Below are 18,782 nucleotides of genomic sequence, written 5' to 3'. Positions count from 1 at the left end.
CTGTCCCTTTGTTTCTGGCCATCGTTTCTCCTCCCTCCCCCTGCCTTTGTGGGCTGGAGGGCCTGAGCCTGCACAGTGGTCTATTTCATGATGACAATGGCCGATTATTACCCTGCAGTAAGAAGTCTCTCCATTTTATTTGGCAGCAGTAGTTAAATAAATTTAAGGAGTGATGGTGTAGTAGTATTTGTTTTGTTTGTCCTTTTTTTTTTTTTTTTAAGTGTCATTTAACTGAATGTTATTTCCAAATTCACTGATCACTTTGAGAGGCCAAAACATGCTTTGATTTGTTATTTTGTGTTTGAGCTAGTTTATTGCCTCACAGGAATGCCAAGTATTCTGTTGTCACACATCATTAAGTATCTCAAATTGTGTTACTATAATACTTAGCTGAATTACCTCCCTTATTTTGGCTTTTAAAAATCTAAAATCTGTGTGAAACACAGGATGGTGCATCTCCATTGAGGGTTGTTGAGAAGTGTGACTTTTGCTGGCATACTTGAGAATCAGTGACATTATTTTATAGAAACACTTTGTAACTGACAGCAAAGCTGGAAGCTCCTGTAAAGGGCAGAGTAGGCAACGTGTTATGCTTTGAGGGCCACAGAAGTCTCTGCATATATTTCTTTTGTGAAAACGTCAAAGTGTAAAAATCACTTCTGGTTCCCTGGCCAAGGCTCGGTCGGGGATCGTGGTTTGCAGACCCTTGACAGCAGCTTAGCTGAAAGCTGGTCTCCCATGCGGTGAGCAGGAGCCTACCTCATTGCTTCAGCCAGAAAGATGCTGCCCTCATGCTGGAATTTACTTCAAACAAACTTGAAAGCTCTGGCACCGCTGCTCATTTCCATACTGTTGCAGGCTATCTAAAATACGGAGGATGCCGTGGCGTTTTGATTTTGTTACTCCTCTTGAAGGGCTCTGAGATGGCTCATCGCGAGTTAGAAATTTGCAGAAATGATCAAGCAGAGCTGCAGTCATGTTGCAGATCAAGTGAAGTTTTTTCTGAAAGCTTGTTACAGGCTTAAATTTCTGATCCCGTTCCATCCACTGATCTTGTATGATTGGTTTTGTTTTGCACACATTTGGGTCTGTGAAGCATCTCCCCACCGTGGTAGAACTTTAGCTCTGATTTCATGCATGATTCGATATCCTTACTCCTCTTCTGTGAGGAGAAAGCGCTGTAGCTCCTGCGTGGTTTCCGGCCCCTCCCTGCACGCGGATGGATTGGGAGGTATTTGTGGTGTGTGAATTTGCTACCCCCAAAGGCTCCTTGTTGACTCCCCTGGACCAGACTCTTCCCTACTCCCATGGACTGCACTCCTCCCTCCTGGTTCATTCCCCGGACCACATTCCTCCCTCCTCCTCCCTGGCTCACTCTCCTGGACCACACACGTCCCTCCTGGTTCACTCCTTGGACCACACTCCTCCCTCCTGGTTCACTCCCTGGACCACACTCCTCCCTCCTGGTTCACTCCCTGGATCACACTCCTTCCTCCTGGTTCACTCCCTGGATCACACTTCTCCCTCCTGGTTCACTCCCTGGGCCGAACTCCTGCCTCCTGGTTCACTCGCTGGGCCGAACTCCACCCTCCTCCCTCCTGGTTCACTCTCCTGTGTCCCCACGCCTCTCTCCTGGTTCACTGCCCTGGGCCCCCACGCCTCCCTGTTGGTTCACTGTCCTGGGCTCCCATGCCTCCCTCCTTCTTCACTCCCCTGAGCCCCCACTCCTCCCTCATAGTTCACTCCCCAGGGCCCCCACTCCTCCCTACTCCCCTGGGCCACTTTCCTCCCTCCTGGTTCACTCCCCTGGGTCCCCACTCCTCCCTCTTGGGGTCGTGTTAGTTTCTGCTGTGCTTGTGCCAGCACGATAAGGCTGAGTGGCAGCTCCAGGGCTATGGCTGTGCGCGCAGCTGTGGTGTTAGTGCAGAGAACTGTGGGGATGCAGCTGCCCTTGCTGTGATGCTTCGAGTGTCACAGTCGGTATGGGAAACTAGGTGGGATGTGGATGTCCCAGGAAGGGACAGGAGCCTCCCCTCAGCCTCTGTCAAACAGTTCTCAGCCAGGCATGGTGGCTCATGCCTGTAATCCCAGCCCTTTGGGAGGCCGGGGTGGGTGGATCACCTGAGGTCAGGAGTTGGAGACCAGCTTGACCAATGTGGTAATTTTTGACACGTTAAGGATTAAGGAAAATGACTCTCACTCGTTTGCCTTGCTTTTTAATTGATGATTGGTGTAGCCCAGTAGTCTGAACTTGTTAAGCAACCATTCTTACTGAAAGACTAATGTTTAAAAGTCTCTTCCTCTGGACACGTCTTTGGCTGCTGTAATCAAATGCAATGTAATCAGCACTGGTTAATGGCTTTCCTTGTTTGGCTAACAAATGCTCCTCAGAAACTTTGATTTCTTGTTATTTTCATTTATAATTACGTTTTAAGCCTTCTAATTTTTCTAGCTTTCCTGCGAGTTGGGAATAACTGTGATGGGTGCTTAGTTTGGGATGTTGACGTACACTCTATGCCCAGCTACTATGCCATTGTGTGAACACTGATTTCTCACTTTCTCATGAACACTGATTTCACCTAGTTTGGTAAATTCTATTAATTTTAAGGAAGGGGGTGGAATGCATCTACTGTTAGGAGGCTTTTTTAAGGATCGGGGAAATGTTGCCATGATTATTACCGTTACAGAAGGAACATAAAAATACGTGCTGCCTTCAGTCATGATGAATATGTAAGTCCGCATCTGTGACTGCAGAAAACGGCAGCCCCAAATCTTAAAATCGTGTGGATGCACCAAGCCCATCTGCAGGGCACTGTGGAGCAGCCTGCATTAGCCGAAGTTGGCCCACAAGCCCTGAGGGATGGTGTCTGAGTTATGATAAGGCTCTGACTTGGGATTTAACAGATCTCCTAATACTGTGATATTCTAAACAAAGACACGATACTGCCCAGGGAGCCCAGTGGGCACCTGTAGGCAGTGTAGGTGAGAAAAGGTTCCAAAGAAGATTCCTGCAGCTCAGCTAGGAGGATTCTGTAAGGCAGTAGACACATCAATGTTCACATGGGAGTGTTGAGCTATATTCATTCCTTTTAAGCAGCCAGGCTTGTGTGTGTTTTTAGGGGCACTCACATAGCGCCCCTTCCACCCTCACTGCCGGTTGTGCCTGTTTGATGTTGCGGATTTCTGTGTTAAGTGTGTCCACTCTCCAAATGTATCTCTGTCTCTAGAATATTTTAGAGAAGATCATTTATTGTTTAAACGCTTGCTTTTAGTGAGGAAGAAATCTTTAAAACGGGCCATACAGACCCTGCTATAAATGTTGAACAATGGAATGTGTAATGTTTAACACGTAGTGTTTAAAGTAGAAGACAGTTTAATTTAGAAATCCTGTTGGAATGCCAACTTAAATTACCACCATCCGTATGCATATGGAAAAGAATGAGAGAGAATGTACAGAATTGGAATTTTGTCTATTTTGTCGAGATTCTGTAATGTATGAGGTACAAGCCTCATTTCATGATTTAAATGCATGAAGCTGAAATTACAAAACTTGACAAAAACATGCCTTTGAATAGTGAGCCTTTATCCTCCTTGAAATAGTGATTTATTCACTAAAATGTCCACCTGCAATTTTGTCAAACACATTTGTTGCATTAGTTCTCAAGTGAGCTCAGTTTTCCAGACAGGGAGATTATTATTGCTTAAAGTTTGTCCTGATGATGTTGGTGAACAGGGAAAATCCTATGATGTGGATCCTCTGTATGTGTTACACAGCAGATGCGGCCTGCCCAACCCTCTGCCTGTAACTGGGAACCTTGACTGTCAGGATCATTGTAGAGAACCTTGAGGAAAGCAAAACAAAAAGCCTCTGGAGTAGCAAAAGATGTAGCTGATTTCATGCAGTAAAACTTACACATTTTTCTTTAAAATGCATCCTTCGGAACCTCAGTTTGCTGATTATTTTAGAATCACTGTAGTCTGCTGACAGCAGTCGTGGGAACAGGTGCATGGCCCGGCTGGTGCAGGGGGTCTCAGAGCGGAGCCACACTGCTGACACCGAAGGAGGGGCTGGAGCCATCACGCTCGTGACTCGTGCAGATGGCCTTGGCTGACCTCCAGAAGAGGAAACGTCAGTATCCAAGGAGGAAAAAGTCTATTAATTTCATGAGTGTTTGCCTTCGCAGTGGCTACAACCCTGAGTTTGTGGCACCTGCTGTCTCTGGAATGAGGAGTCTTCCCTTCCTGGCAGACAAGCTCTAGATGGGAACAGGAGCTGTGGTTGCTGGATTGAAGAGGTTTCCTTCTTGGGGAGGTGGCCTTCGAGCCTGACATGAAGGAAGCTGTGACTGGCGGGAAAGGGCCTTGGAGACAGTGTATTTACCAGGAGGGTCAGTGACTGAGAACCATCCTGTTCCGAGTGTTGCCATTCTGGTTCTAGAGTAAACTTGGGGAGAAACAACAGCCAAAAGCCTCGAGGAATATTCTGTGATGTTGATCACGTTTGGTAGATTTGTTGCTGAGACTCTGAAATGAGAAGCCCTGGAGGTGCAGGTCTATCAGGCCGTGGGACGTGGGAGAGCTGCTGCTTCAGGGGTTGGAGTCCCCGTGCCAGAGGCTCAGTCCTGCAGAGACTTTTGCACAGTGGGCAACTGCTGCCTCTGGTTGATTGTGAGTCCCCCAGATGAATACCCATGAAAGGTACCATGTCAGTAAAGAGTCAAACTCTGTGAAGCATTTGGAGATTTATTCTGAGCCAAATGAGTTACCATGGCCCTTGATATTACCCTCAGGAGATCCTACGAACGTATTCCCGAGGTGGTCAGAGCCCAGCCTGGTTTTATAGCTTTTAGGGAGACATGAGACAATCGATCAAATAAATGTAAGATGTACATGGGTTTGGTCTGGAAAGGTGGGACAACTGGAAGCAGGGGTGTCCAGGTCATAGGTAGATTCGAAAATTTCCTGATTGACAGTTGGTTAAGAGAGTTGTCAGATAAGGGGTTGTGGAGACCAAGGCTTTGTCATGTGGAGGAAATCCTCCAGGTAGCTTCGGAGAGAATAGATTGTAAATGTTTCCCATCAGACTAAACGTCTAAGTTCTGTCTAATTCCAGAAGGGAGGTAGGGTGATGAGGCAAGTCCGACCCCCCAGCGATCATGGCCTGGACTAGTTTTTCAGATTAGCTTTGGAATGCCCTTGTCAAAAGCCGGGGCTGTTCAGATGGCCAAAGTGGCTTCGAATTCTAATGTTTGTACAACGAGAAGGTGATTGTGTTTTTTTCTGTGGATGACAGCCAGTGTGGTAATTAATATTTTGTTAGCAGATTAAGTTGGAAGTCAATGTGTTTTCATGTATGTTAATTATTAAATCATCAACAAACAGAGAAGGGCTTACTTTGAAACCAGCCTGAGACTCAAGAGGCTCATCAAAGAAAACGATGGACTTGGGAGAACTGATTCACGTGTTTACTGCGCCAAGTTTCAGGCATTATGAGAAGTCTGTGCTGATACATTGTGACTTGAGAACTTAAATCTTGATGGACTCTTGAGAGTGAGGCTTTTTTCTTTTTCTTTTTCTTTTAAACGGTCAGCGTTTCTGTCTCCTGTGTTTTGTCTTCCAGCTGTGGAGCACTTTAGGTTTGTGTTCACGTGGCGTTGTTCCCTGATTCACCAGGTTTGTGGCTCCGCCGTCCTGCCCGCCTTGATCGCGTCTTCCCCGCCCTGTGGGTTTTATCCTGAGGACGGTTCTCCGCTGTGTGGAGTGGAGTATCAGTGGACAATGGCTTTACCGACTCATTTTCTATGTAGCTCCCAGTTTCTCAAAATCATAATTGTCTTGGATTCCCTGTGAACTGGGAGTCAGGCCTTGGGCACAGTGCTGGGTGGCCTTGGGTGCAGTACTGGGGAAGGAGGGAGAGATGAGAATAGGAAGGATGGGTTTGTCAGGGGAAGGAACCCTTTGCCGCATTCCTGTGTCTGTTTTAGGTTAAAGATGAATGGCCGGGTGGTGGATGTCTCCCCTGCTGTGGCTGGACCTTGCTGTGCTGAACCCTGAGCAGGGCCCCAGCAGCTTCCTCCTGCCAGGCCGGGGCCACAGGACTGGGCTGCTGCCTCTAGGGTGGGTTGCGAGGGCTTGTGCCAAGTTGCAAGGGTCTGCACCGCTCCTGTGTGACCTGAGGAGCATGGGGGAAGCTGGTCTGTGCTCCTTACCTGGGAGAAGTTGAGCTCACCTGGGCCAGAGCCTCTGGGGAGGTATTAAGGCAGACGCCTGGAATTCCTGCTTTCCCCAGACAGCAAGAAAGCTCAGTGTTGCACCTGCTCTGAGATGCCCTCAGCAGCCATATATAGTTGACTTGAACATGAGGGAAGGTGCCAATTAACCCGGCTCTGTGGAGAGCTTTGAGGAGTCCAGGCCCTGGGCCCCGGGCTTTTTAATATGTTCCTTCCTGAAAAAAAAAGAACAAAAGATCCCTGTGGCTGATGCCGACTGCATGGGGTAGGACATGCCGAGCTTGCGTGGGGCTTGCCCCTGAGTTTTCCTGGTGCTCCTCCCAGCCCCCACGGACACCAGGCTTTCCAGGCCGAGGCTTGTCCTGTTTAGACCCTTGTTGGTGGGGTCTGTGGTCTGGATCGAGGGCCCAAGCACTTCTTTCATGATTATAAATGATTCACCAGAGACGCACGGCTGCCCCCAAACATCTCACGAGCATGAGATACAGCCAGTGTCGCCGCCGCAAGCTCATAATTCTAGTGGAAAGAGGAAATTTTACTTTTAATGTGCTCGTGTGACTCAGATGCAAATATTTAATTCCCGTTCAACTTTCAAGACCTTGAGAATCTCTGAGATTCCTTGAAAGCTGTTCCTTTGCCCCACGACTAACTCTCCTGTGGAAGGAGGCTGGGGTGGTCCGCGGCGTCTGGGGTCCTGCTGCGTTCTCCAGGATTCCTTAGGTTTCATCATTAGTCCCAGCTCTTCAGCAGGTGGAGCTGATTGACTCTGACATTTCCATTATATTGTTCTTGTGTTGCCTCAGTTAACTTAGAATAATCAGTATTTACCAGAAATAATTGATGGCGAGATGGGAATTATTGGTGATTCCCTGACATAGGCAGCCTGTATAGATAAGCGTGTTACACGGTATCTGATTTCTGAGATGTTGGTCCAAACCTTCTCAGCAACACACTTTGAAGGGTAGATTTCTGTGCAGGAGAAGCTGCTTTTCCCCGAGACGCGGTGGCGGCCCCTGCACTGGCGTGGCAGGGTGGGCATGTGACTGGGCAGGGCTGGACCTGCTCCTGTCCGCCCCTGTGCTGGGCGCGTACCTCCGCACCACATGTGTGTCGAGGGTGCCTGCCTTTGTTCCCCCAGCTCGAACTCATAGAATTGTATACCTTCCTGACACATTCCTGCATAGAGATGATTAGATCTGGGGGCTGAATCTCAATCTGACATGCATGTAGGTAAATTATTCACGTAAATGACTTGGGTCCTCCACGTTCAGGGTCAGGAGGCGCAGGGTGGGTTTGGAGACAGCTGCCTGGCCTCAGGAAGTTTCTCTCAGAGCCTGTTTCTTTCTCTAGCAAAGTAAATGATGCCTTCCTCACGGGGCTTGACACACGCTCACTACTCAGATGCTGTCTGGTCTTTATTATAGTTAGTATTTGGGGAACAGCATGGCTGGTAAGAAAATGCGTTATCTTTACAATTTATAGAATGTCACACAAGGCAAGCGTGAAACCGGGACTCTACCCTAATCTGAAGGTGCTGGTGCTTAGTCTTCTGAAGCATTTTGTTGTAATTCTGGCGTGTGTCAGCCAAGTCATATGATGGCACCGCATGCGTGATGCCAGCTCAGTTACCTTGGAACGGGGAGCCTGAGGCTGCCAGGGAGCAACCCTCCTACCTCCAGCCTTCGGCGGTTTCTCTCTCTCCTTCCCTCTGTCCCTCCCTATCCCCCACTCCTCCTTTCCACTCCTGCTCCCCTCCCTACCCCCCTCACTTACTCTACAACAGAGGTCCAGACTTTGACAAATCCCAGCTGGGCCTATTTATCACTGGGCTGGGAAAGCAGAGGGAAAGGGGCCCAGTTACTACAAAAATAGAGAATTGAAATAGAATGTGAACTACTTTTGCGTATTTTTTATTTTAATCTGAATATGAAAGGCAAGTATCAGCATAAAAAGGGTGCTAACTGCGCCACACAGCTCCAAGTCTGCCTTGTCGGGGCTCCGTGGGTTCCCACGCCCTGGCCTTCTCTATGAGCGTCTGGACACGCCGTGGCTGCGAAAGGAGCATTCAGTTATGGTCCTTTGAATGTTGCAGAGTCATGTTTAATAAAAATCTTCACGTTTACCCACAGCCAAGTCTTGATTTAATAACAGGTACTGCAGGTCTCTGGGTGGGCCTGAGCCTCTGTTTTAGAAGCAGCCGCACCATCCGAGGGGCAGGTCTGTGTGGGCTGGCAGGCGGCCTGGTCCTTGGAGCACAGGGTGGACCTGACCCAGTCCTGGCAGTGGGGGGCCTTGCAGTTCTAGAATGTAGTGATGCAACCTGTGGCATAAATAAAAAGCCTCATGTGCCCCCATGAGAAGCTGGGGCTTCCCCTCAGTAGTGTGGTGTGCTGTGTTTGTGATCGTGCAGATGTAAAAGGGTGAGGGAGATGTCTAAAAACTAGGCTCCCAAAGACAGCCCTTCATGTCGGGTGCTTTCATGTGTGTATGTACACCTGTTTGACGAGTGTATACCTTCACGCGTGCACCTGTTTCACGCATGTACACCTGTTTGTGCATGTGCCTGTTTCACACTTGTGCCTGTTTCGCGTGTGTGTGTGCCTGGGCATTCCCCTTGTATTGCGTCATACGTTGTATTTTACAGATTGTTTTCTTTCAGTTTGTATCGTGAGCTTGTAACGACGTCGTGAAGAAAAGAGGGGATCCTGGCAGCCTTTGGCTCTGAGAAACGTGATGTCACGGGAACAGATGAGACAGCCCGGGTGAGGCCGGCAGAGGCCATCGTGGCCTGGGAGTCCGTGCACATCCACTGTCTGTCGCTGTGTGACAAGTGACCACAAAACTAGGGGCTTAAGGCAAAGTACACGTACGACTGTACAGCTTCTTCAGGTTGCAAATTCAGGGCAGCCTTGCTGAGCGGCTCTGGCCCAGTCCCCCGGGTCACCGTGAAGATGCTGTCCAGGGCTGCAGCCATCTGTAGGCTCAGCTGGGCAGGAGGTTCTGCTCCAGGATGCTGTGCTGACGTGTCTGCGGGCAGAGGCCTGGTCCTCCACACCTGGTCCCTCCCTGGGGCTGCCAAGTGCATTCCTGCCCAGGGCCGCTCCTTTCCCCAGAGACGTAGCAGTGTTGGTCTTATGCCCAGCGTCAAGGTGGCCAGGTCAGGAGCAAAGACTTGTCTCCCCTACTCGGCGACTAATCCTGCAGGGCTGGACGACAGTGGAGGTCGCGCAGGAAGGTGTTCGCTGAAGACCGTGCTCTGTGACTTGACGGGTGTTCCTCCCAGGAGGGTGAAATGGAGACTGGACGCTGGGAGCGGCATCCTGCGTGACCCCACGTGTAGTGGGCTCACAGCAGGGCTAAGTCCTTCCTTTACAGATACTTTTCAGAGTTTGCCCGTCTTTAGATTCTCTGATTAACATGTCTGAGGAGGGTCCCAGGAGTCTGCCACCTGCCAGGCCAAGGAGGTTCCCTACATGTAGCTGGTACCCTGACACCCTGAGAAACGTGACTCGAGAGGATCACCTGAGTTTCCTAAATGAGTCACCTGCCTTCTCTTCCCTTTGCTTTTATGCCTCCCCCAGGGTGGGTCAGTCCTGTCAGCCGCAGCGATACCTGCATGCTGGGGTTCCAAGGAGATTGGGGGTGTGTCGGGTCCCCCAGGGAGATTCGGTGACTGAGGATGCTGTCATAGCAGCCAACATGTCCCTATCGTTTTCACTTTTAATGAAGTTCAGTTACTAGGTTTTCTGAGGCACAATGATGTCCTTGTGAAAAATTGGTGATCAGGGAAGCAAGCAAGTGTGGGAAAATGATCCTGCCCTTAAATCTAAAAAATGATGAAACAGCAAAGAGCCCTGAAGAGCCCATGAACCTCCTCATGGGGCAGTGAGGAGACACCTCAGTAATGGCTTAAAAAAAAATGAGATCATACTGAAGAAAAAGTACACTAAATTTTGGGTCTCCTATGGGTAAAGAGATTGTGGTTTACATTTTGGAGGCATGCATTTATATACTTATTTTTCTTTGCTGGATTTAGAATTAGTTGAAATAATTGTGTTTTTTAAATTTAAAAAAATGGGGTATACGAAGTCTAATCTCTTTGTGATATTTCTGTACTGTGAGACTCCACATACAAAAGTGAAGCCCAGACTGTCTGTCTCTAATGAACCAGAGAGAGGTGGTCATCTCCTGCAGGCCGGTCTGGTCTCCAGGCATCTGGCCATCCTCCCAGTCTTGGGCACACCTGCATCACTGGTGCTTCCTGCCAGACTGTGACTCTGCCCAGGTTTCAGGAGCACCCGGAACAGTTTTCCTAGGGGCTCCTGCTTTGTCCTGGCTCCTGGAAGCACAGGCTTTTGATGAAGGACTCTCCCCACTGCTAGGTAAATTGGTGATTGCCCCACAGTCTGTGTTTCTTGCATGGGGCGCAGAGAGTCTGGGCGTGGTGTCGTGGCCCTGGAGCCAGCTCTAGGACTGCCCGGCTGCCTTGCCTCCGCCCCTCATCTGGGAACAGGGCGGTGGGGAGGAGAAGGGAAGCAGGGTCTTGCCCCTTCTGCGTCTCGAGAACACGGGAACACATCGTCCCATTGCCTCGCACCATTCACAGCCCAAGCTTGTGTGAAGTATTATTTTATAACCTCCCCTGACAATGATGTATTTTATATAAGCAGCACATAAAGTGGTAATTTAATACCCTATCGAGGAGGATTAAACAATAAGGAGCAGATATCACTGTAGAAAAGTTACTTTATCCGAGAAACATTTATCTACTGCAGGTGGATGTGAATCATGGCTTCCTCCTCGGTGGCTCCTGACGAGCCTATGAGATTCTGTCCTGTTCGCCACTGTTAGTTATAAGCTACACCTTTCCTTCTATGATGTTAGTTACAAGCTCTACCTTTCCTTCTATGATGTTAGTTATAAGCTCTACCTTTCCTTCTATGATGTTTATTTCTTGCCTGTTCACCACTGTTACAGTTATAAGCTATACTTTTCCTTCTGCGATGTGTGTTTCTTGCCTATTCACCACTGTTAGTTACAAGCTATACCTTTTCTTCTGTGCTGTATATTTCTTGAAGGCATGGACTAAATCCTAATTCCACAGTATTTGATGAACACGCTCAAGAGATACTTGTTTGAATGAATGGATTAATGGAAAATAGAAGTGGTGACTTCACTTTTAATTCATTATGTCAAACTTTGTTTACATGGAAAATTTTATGGTCCTTTGGATAAACAGGGCCTCTGTGCAGGGTTGTTAGAGATTGTGAGAGTGCCTCAAATGGCTCTGTGGCTCTAGGCTCACAAAGGTCTTCAGGGACTTGGTGGCGGCACCTGTGTTGAAAAATGAGTTCTGCAAATCCATTCGAGTGACCTGCCAGCACACACAATCCTACTTCCCAATTGATTTCTGCACAGAGGCTTCTCCTGAATGCCCCAGGTGAACGTGGGTTCAGCCAGCACTGCTGGGCTTCCACAGCAAGCCAGGGTGCTGCAGGGATGAGAGAGAAGAGAGGTAGGACCAGGATCTTCCTGGGACCCAGTCCCCGTGTGGGGACGCTGCCTGGCCTGGCTCTTCTGGGGGAGGTCAGGGAAATGATGGCATGGAGGGACTGTTGGCATGAGCTGCTTGCTCAAACATAGATCCCAGGTCTGTGTGGGAGGCAAAATAGAAATTTACGTGGATATCATCAGTAACATAGCAAATATGGGCTTCTTCCCTAGGGTGGCTGACCCTCTTGCTCATCTGCTGAGCAAAGGCCAGGCCCGACCTTCTGGGTCTCCACAGTGAGCTTTTCCCAAGCTCTGTCCACTCCGTGGAGATGGCCGCAGCCAGGGCAGACAATGGGGTGTTTGCCACTTTTTGTTTTCTTTTTCGAGACGGAGTCTTGCTCTGTTGCCCAGGCTGGAGTACAGTGGTGTGATCTCGGCTCAGTGCAAGCTCCGCCTCCCAGGTCACGCCATTCTCCTGCCTCACCCTCTCGAGTAGCTGGGACCACAGGTGTCTGCCACCACATCAGGCTAGGTTTTTGCGTTTTTAGTAGAGACGAGGCTTCACCGTTTTAGCCAGGATGGTCTCAATCTCCTGACCTTGTGATCCACCCGCCTCGGCCTGCCAAAGTGCTGGGATTACAGGCATGAGCCACCACACCCGGCCAGGTATTTGTCGGTTTTTGAAAGCTACATTTAAAGAATGAAATAGACTGAACAGAATTACTTCCTTTTGAATGTTTAATACTTAATCTACCAGAACACTTAAATACAGTTAATGTATTCAAATAATAAGAAAGAACTTTCCCTCCGTTTCCAAAGCAAAAGTATAAACAATCTTTTACTTGGCAGGGATTTCACTATGTTTCTTAAAAGCCAGCAAGCACTTTTCCTGAAATAGACCCGTCTCTTCCTCTGCATAGATCCTATGAACATTTTAGCTACATTTCTGCTATATCTTGATGTGTGATAGATTATAGAAAATTCCTTGCTACTGGAACTTCACGATGCTTTCCTTTTAAATATCAAATAGAAAGTATGGATAGTAAATCTCAGATTAGTTGCCATTCTTGGTCTTGGTAGAGCTGCCACCAACAGCCTCTGTCAATTACAACAGAGTGTGTCTCCCTAGCAACTAGGTTTAGATTGCAGACCAAGCCACGATCACCCAGGATTACAGTGCAACGTCTTCCAAAGCTGTAGCCACTGCTCCTGGAAAAGATTTGAGAAGCCCTCCCTTTGATGTCTGTGCATGGCTGTTCTCAGATCACAGCAGCTGCAGCAGCATCTCGGAGGATGCCGGCAGGGGTGTCCTGCGTACTGACTCCACGGCAGGGGCCTGCAGTATCTGAATGAAATGGCCGTGACACTGTGCACCCTAGAGGAGTCCACAGCCACGTTTCAAAGGTGCAGTGGCCCGAGGTGAACCCCAGAGCACTGAGGAGCCTGGAGTTGACCTGTCACAACTCCATTGAGAGAACTGACTGAATTCCGTACCTGTGCGGGCAAAAGATGGCTATTTGCGCTTGGCTCCTTCCCAGGACAGGGCAAGGGAGGTTGTCTGTACAGCTAGTGGGAGCTTGACTCTGTTCACACTCGGGGCTGAGTCACTCTCCTTTCTGTGAGCCCAGGGAAGATAGACATGCCTAGCTTTCATGGAAGAGAGCCCTGATGAGTCGAAGCTGAGCTTCAAGATGGTTGGTGTTGTAGTGTGCCTGGCGGGTTCCGAGTCGGTGTGTGCTGAGTGGGGACCCGGCTGCTGCTGTCGCTAATGGGCTCAGCAGACGCTGCGGGGGACGTGGCTCCTGTGGTACTTGGTTTTCTCCTCACAGAGGTGGGTTTCCCTGCGGTGAAGGTGTTGGTGCTGTGACAGGCAGCCTGGCAGGAGGAAAGGTGCTCGTGGGGTTGTGCCCCGAGGCCCCCTTCCTCTTGAGGAGCAGGTAGTGGGTTTGGGACCCAGCTTCCCGCTGCGCTCCCTTGCTAGGTTCTTGGCCTCGGGGGCCAGGAGAAGCTGAGTGCAGGGCTGAAACCTGGACCCCTTCCACAGCCTCCGCGGCACTTGTGGTGGTATGCGGGACATGGCCCTTGGAACTCCAAGCCCTACCCTGGCATGCCCGCCCGTTGGGGCGTCTCGGGCGCCTGCTGTGTGCTAGGCTCCGTGGTGGGGTGGGCGGTAGCAAGGGCTGTGGGGTAGAGGGGACACGGTACGCCGATGATGATGAGAAGCATCAGGGAGGCAGTCAAAGCACAGCTGAGACTTGCAAGGAGGGGACTGGCTGTGGGTGTTGGGGCTCAGGGAGCTGCCTCTACCCAGAGCCACGGTGGTCAGTGAGGGCAGAGCAGGGGACCGAGGCCCAGGGAAGCCGTGTGTATGGTTCGCATCAGGTGTGCGGGTCTGCCGGGCTGTGCGGCCCTTCTCAGTCCTGGCTGGGCCTGGGGTCCCAGAGGGAACGGAGGGTCTTTGCATCTCCCTCCTCTTGCTTCCCTGCTGCTTCCTGGTCAAGGGATGCTTCTTTATTGCAACTCTGGCAGTTATTCTGCATATTAAGAGGAGTTTCACAAAATCATAGGGGGAGAGGCGGACTAGGGATTCATTTTTTTTTCTCCCCCTGATTTTATACGGAGGCTTCTACTATCCCTTAGTGTGGAGGCAGAGTGCAGATGCTCTACAGTTCTCTGTCCAGGAAGAGAAGAGCTGCTGGGAAGCCACAGAACTGATCATTGCAATAGCTCTGACATTTTAAAGTGGGAAAATGCTGATGTCTATAATAATCAGAGTAAAACTTCACTAGCTTCAACATAAAGATGCCGAGATGATCTTAGAGCCATTTCGTCCCTAGATCCTTCTGCAGTGTGGAGTGTGACATCTCTACCAGCCTCTGGTCAGTGGCCGCCTGTGGGTAACTGAATGCTTGAAGTGTAAATGAGAACTTCTAATTTTATTTAATTTTAGTCAAATTTAAATAGCTATATGGGCCGGGCACCGTGGCTCATGTGTGTGTTCCCAGCAGTTTGGGAGGTCGAGGCGGGTGGATCATGTGAAGTCAGGTGTTCAAGACCAGCCTGACCAACAAGGTGAAATCCCATCTGTACTTAAATATATAAAAAATTAGTTGGGCGTGGTGACAGGCGCCTGTAATCCCAGCTACTCAGGAGGCCGAGGCAGAAGAATCACTTGAACTCGAGAAGCAGAGGTTACAGCAAGCCGAGAACGAGCCACTGCACTCCAGCCTGGGTGACAGAGGGAGACTCTGTCTTAAGAAAAAAAAAAAAGATTTTAAAAAACCCTACATGACCCTAGTTGCTTCTGTAGGAGACGGCATGGTTCCAGAAGGTAGACTTTGTGTTGAGGACTGTGCAGCGTCAGGCTGGAGACAGTCTCCCTTCCTAGCAGCGTGGGCCGCTGGGCTGCTCTTCTACCAGAAGGGATGGTGGCGTCTCTGGGAGGTATTTGTGGACTCAGATCTGTGTGGATTAGTGACTTGTGTTACTCACAGATACTTAATTTTATGGGTAAATGAATACCTGGACTGGCTGCAACTTCAGGGCGAGATTCGGGAGTAGGGAGTGAAAAGTGACGACGGAACCCTGGGCTTGTCCTGCCATCCCCAGGAACCGGTCGGGGCGCCTTCTCGTCTGAAGTCCCAGCACGTGGTCAGGGTACCCCTCCCCTCTGAACCCCCCCGGGAAGTGATCGGGGCACCAATCCCCTCTGAAGCCCCAGTACCTGGTCGGGGCACCCCTCCCTTCTGAATCCCCCAGCACCTGGTCGGGGCGCCCCTCCCTTCTAAAGCCCCCAGACCTTCCTGGCCTGCGGTGCTGCTTCTCCAAATTCTGCCCTTGGCTGTTTTCTAGGAATCACCTGTACCCGAACAGGCTGCCTGTGTCACTTCTTGTCGGATCTGGGGTGTCCGTGAAGCTCATTTATCTTGTCTTCCTCCTCACGTGCCGTATCTCACCTGTTGTCTGTCTGAGTTTGTGTGAGTGCATGTTGTGCGTTCTCAGGCTGTGCTTGGTGCTTAGGTGACAAGAACGTCTTAGAGCAAGGGACTGCCTGATCCAAAGGACGCTGTGAATGAATCGAGACACGGTTTACTTGTGGGGTTTAAATTTCCTGGGTGTTGGAGGCAATTAGGGGGAAACAAGGTATAAAAAAGCCCCTGGGGATGAGGAAGGCAATAATGAAAGAAATTACTCTATACACACTTAGCAGTTGGTTTAATTTGTAGGTGAATTTTGCATTTTGGGAACTACTAAAGCTATTTTTTGTAGGGATTCCTTGATGAGCTTCTTGTTTTCTGTCAAGTAGAAAGTAAAGTGGATCGGTTTTGCCTTTAATTCTGACTGACTAGAATCTACTTCCTTTTTCCCCCCATTCACGTTAGGGTGGGGATTGGACTAGAAGAGCTGTAGGATCTCTTTATTTCTGATCTTAAATGAATTTTTTCTTTAATTAGTTTTTTTGTTTGTTTGTTTTGTTTTGTTTTGTTTTTGGTGAGCTATTACTTTTTCCTTCAATGCACTGTTCTTTGGTTTGGAAAACGGGCTCTATTTGTACCGTGCTTTAAATGTACACAATGGTTCTAAATTGCTACTTTTCGTTAAAGTTAGATACAACATCTTAATTAAAATGTCATCCATAATCGAGGCACAGTCTGAGGCCTGGAGACCCCTCTTGTCACTTCCAGCCGTGTCTCCTTCCCTGGCCACGTTGCCCCTGGCCACATCTCCTCCCCCCACCACGCCGTGTCATCCCCCCACCACCTCACCTCTGCTCACATCAACTCCCTCCCGGCCACATCACCTCTGGCCTCACTGCCTGCCTCCCTCTCTCCCTGGTAGCCTCTGTGACTCCTGCTGTCTACCCTCCCGTGGGTCTGTTCAAGGCTCCTTCCCCGTTTTCCACTCCTGAGTGGGTCTCAGGGCCTGGATGTTTCACAGGATGCAAGTTTCTTCCCTTCCAGCCGCGGGTCTCTGAGCGACAAGTCCAGAGAGGGCACTAAGCTCTCCTTACCCACCTCGGGGTCCCGAGCCCTGACCGCCGACCACCAGGGCTTTTCTGCAGGGTGTGGGGCAGACTCATGCGTGAATTGGACAAAAAAGGTGCTTCCAGGAATTCTTGTTTTAAGTGCACTGGAGCAGAGATGGGGAGAGGGGACCACCGGGTTTGCTCAGAATTGGGCCCTGCTCACAGCCAGTGAGGCAACATTAAGCACCTCCTAAATGAAGCTTTCCACACACTGATTTTACACATGACGGTTTTGATGGCTGGAAAAGGCTTCACACAACGAGTGAGTTTGAGCTGCATTTGAAGGAAGAACAGGTCCCTGTAGGTGGAGATGAAAGATAAGGGTGACCCAAGCCATCAGCAGCAGCGGGGGTGGGGTGGTGCAGACTCCCCATGGATGGTGGGCATGGCTGAAATGCAGGAGAGGGCAGGGGTGCGAAGGAACAGCAGGGCGGCAGTAAAATTCCCCTGCAGAGAGGGGACGTGACTGAGATATTATCACATGTATACAACTGAGAGATGATCTGAGGATGATTTCTGGGAGCCTATGGGAAGAGCACGTGGTCATCATCAGTTCTCAGGATCTCTTTTTATGAAGTGAAAACAGTCATGCCTCTGCCTATCTTGTGAGCTGTTAAGATCAAATCAGATAATCTTCAGCGAGCCTTGTAAATGCTAAAGGTTATGACAGACTGTTCCAGCCCGCTTGTCTCCACCCTCCTTTCCTATTCGATAACGTGAACCCTGCTGGGTACCTCACTATCTGCCTGGCTTTCTCCTCCATAACGTGAGCCTTGAGTACTTGCTGGGTACCTCGCTGTCCACCTTCCTTCCTCAGTAACGTGAGCCCTGAGTATTTGCTGGATACTTCGCTGCCTGCCATACAGCTGGCTGTAGAATTGTCAAACGCACTTGACTGGCACATAAGCAGAAGTGCTCGCCAGGCCTTGGGAGGGCTTTCTGACATGTGGGTGCCTTCTGTTCCCTGTTAGGCTGGAGCTACAGGAGCCCTCCTAGACCAGACAGAGGACCAAGGCTGGGGCCTCGGGGTGGGTGCTGGGGGAGCTCCCTGGGTTTATTGTGTGGGTGAGAGCAAACTTCAGTCCCGCTGTGGCATTGGGATTCAGGGTTCCTTCTGGAATGTTCTGAGTGAGAAACAGGAAGTGTGCACAGGTGCGTCTTCTGCGGATTTTATGGTTATCTTGGGAGAGCACTGGTGCCTCTGAACTATGAACCTGCAGAACCACTTCTTCCACTAACGGCCGCCTTTATATAAAGAATGACTTACAAAAGATGCCACTTCAGATGGAGGTATTTGCAGGTGTGGCCTGAAAAATGAACAGAATGACTTTCATCTCAAGGAAAGTACCTTACATTATTCCCAAGGATAGACATTTGAGCTTTCCAGCGAATATTAAAATATAAAAATCTTGTGTCTACCACTTTCTCATGTGATTAATGATATTGATGCGGTTTTGTTTTGTTTTGTTTTGTTTTGTTTTTTACATATAACGAAATGTGGAAGCTGCTCATAACTCTGAATCAGTGTTATCTAACCAATGTGTGATTACAAAATCGTGTGCTGGTAAAAGCCATTCAAGTGCAAGACGGACCAGTCGACTTAGAAGGAATTGGGGCAGAAAGGTCCAACGAGCAGAGCACAGACTGTGTTGCAGACAGCCTGTACGGAAGTGCCACTTGTTACATTTGGCAGCAGAGAATAACTAAAGTGATCTGAAAACACAGTGAAAATACCGCTTCCTAATTGTATATCAGTATGGGGTTGGACTTTCTTCATAAACTTCAGTCACGGTTCTGCAGCCCACTGAACGCAGATGCAGGCATGAGAATCCTGCTGTCTGAGGTACAGAGATGTTAGGTGTTTTCACAGCAGCACAAACTGTTGCCACGCTGCTGCTTATTTTGGAAAATGGTTTCTTCTTTAAGACTGTGTTAAGATGTAATGACTTTATCCTTGTAAAATAAACTAAATTGTTACTTTTTTTTTTTTTTTTGAGACGGAGTCTTGCTCTGCCACGCAGGCCGGAGTGCGG

The 18,782-nt window shown here is 49.3% G+C and overlaps 1 long non-coding RNA gene across 2 annotated transcripts in view; it reads left to right on the top strand.

Moving 5' to 3' along the window:
• The window catches only part of LOC135967333 (uncharacterized), a 92,340-nt gene that overhangs the window by 28,688 nt on the left and 44,870 nt on the right, over window positions 1-18,782 (top strand). The gene's annotated exons all lie outside the window — the stretch shown is intronic.

The sequence above is a fragment of the Macaca fascicularis genome, chromosome 15, assembly GCF_037993035.2.
Source record: "Macaca fascicularis isolate 582-1 chromosome 15, T2T-MFA8v1.1".
Taxonomy (NCBI): Eukaryota; Metazoa; Chordata; class Mammalia; order Primates; family Cercopithecidae; genus Macaca; species Macaca fascicularis.
This window is presented reverse-complemented; position numbering and strand designations above follow the sequence as displayed.